A 1206-nucleotide genomic window follows, 5' to 3' on the forward strand; every position below is an offset into this window, starting at 1 on the left:
CCAAGGCAGCAATTGAAAGAAGATGAGAATATAATTTAATACTCTTTACTCCACAGACACAATTTGAGACCAGTTACTCTGTTAGTAGGAGAAATTCATCACTCATTAAATACAGGGCAAGCATGGCTCTACATAATAATTTTGAGTGCAATGCAGTCTTATAAATTTAATGTACACACTTTATTTAAATGATGCAAACAGCCATATGAAATTGCACATGATTAGAAAACAAGATGAACTCATTTTGCCTCCTGCTTGGTTTCTCATAAACATGAATACATAATATTGTTATGCACTGTTGTTCATAGATGTCTTTTTACATAAAGGGTAAGTATCATATTACTTTAACAGATTATTTTTGGAATTCTGCATGTTATTTTTTGTTTCATCAGATATGTGCCCCAGTTAAATTACATTTCTTCAAAAAATGAAAGTATTAGAAAATTTGTCATGTTCATTTTGAAAAAATTGAAGTGTAGAACATATTACTAGATAGGATGTCATTCCACTGGTCTATATAAACAAAATCTGTTCTTGAAAATTGAAGCATTACCTTGTATAATTAATAAAGTACATCAAATCAGATTTGTAAATAAAATATTGTTTAAATTGAAAGTATTCAATATTTTGATTAGATTATTTTTTTAAGGAAAAAATATTTAACGTGTATGTGCTGAATTTTTTTTTAAATAGTTTTTATAATCGCAATGGAAGGGCAATTGTCTCATTACAAGTGGTACAGAAGCCAATACTTGGGTTACCATAGATATATAAACAAGTAAAAACTGTGGAACAAGTTTTAAGCTCATTTTGGAAAAAAAAACAGTTCTGTAGAAATGCATATTTGTATTTGTTTCTCTAATAAATCTGCAAATAGCTTTAAAAACAAATTAGTTTTAATTATTTAAATTATGAGTTTTGTTAAGTAATTTAACACCTGCTTTGTCTTACATTTTGTGAAAACCTTGTCTTATGGAGATGAATAGAGACTTAACTCTGGAAATGAAGGTAGGTCTGCATTTTTTCCCCAAAGGTTAGGTACTTAGCAGTTAAGCATATTTGCCTCTATGATATGATTAATGAAATTTTGTGGAAAACAACACTTTTTTTCACCCTGTAAATGACATCAGTTTAAACATTACTTCAACCAATAAAGGGCCAATTTGTATCTGCTTTAATTCAATACCAAAAGAGCAGAAAGTAAGT

The 1206-nt window shown here is 28.6% G+C and overlaps 1 protein-coding gene across 7 annotated transcripts in view; it reads left to right on the plus strand.

Annotated features, from left to right (window-relative positions):
- The window catches only part of NOVA1 (NOVA alternative splicing regulator 1), a 155443-nt gene extending 154553 nt beyond the window's left edge, over positions 1-890 (plus strand). For all 7 annotated transcript variants that reach the window (XM_008269458.5, XM_017348235.4, XM_051822731.3 and 4 more), the window contains one exon: positions 1-890. This exon is cut by the window's left edge and continues 4942 nt beyond it. The gene's annotated coding sequence lies outside the window, so the exon portion shown is untranslated.
- Positions 891-1206: the final 316 nt, after the last annotated feature.

Source organism: Oryctolagus cuniculus, chromosome 12 (assembly GCF_051225735.1).
Source record: "Oryctolagus cuniculus isolate XC-2025 breed Fujian yellow rabbit chromosome 12, ASM5122573v1, whole genome shotgun sequence".
Lineage (NCBI taxonomy): Eukaryota > Metazoa > Chordata > Mammalia > Lagomorpha > Leporidae > Oryctolagus > Oryctolagus cuniculus.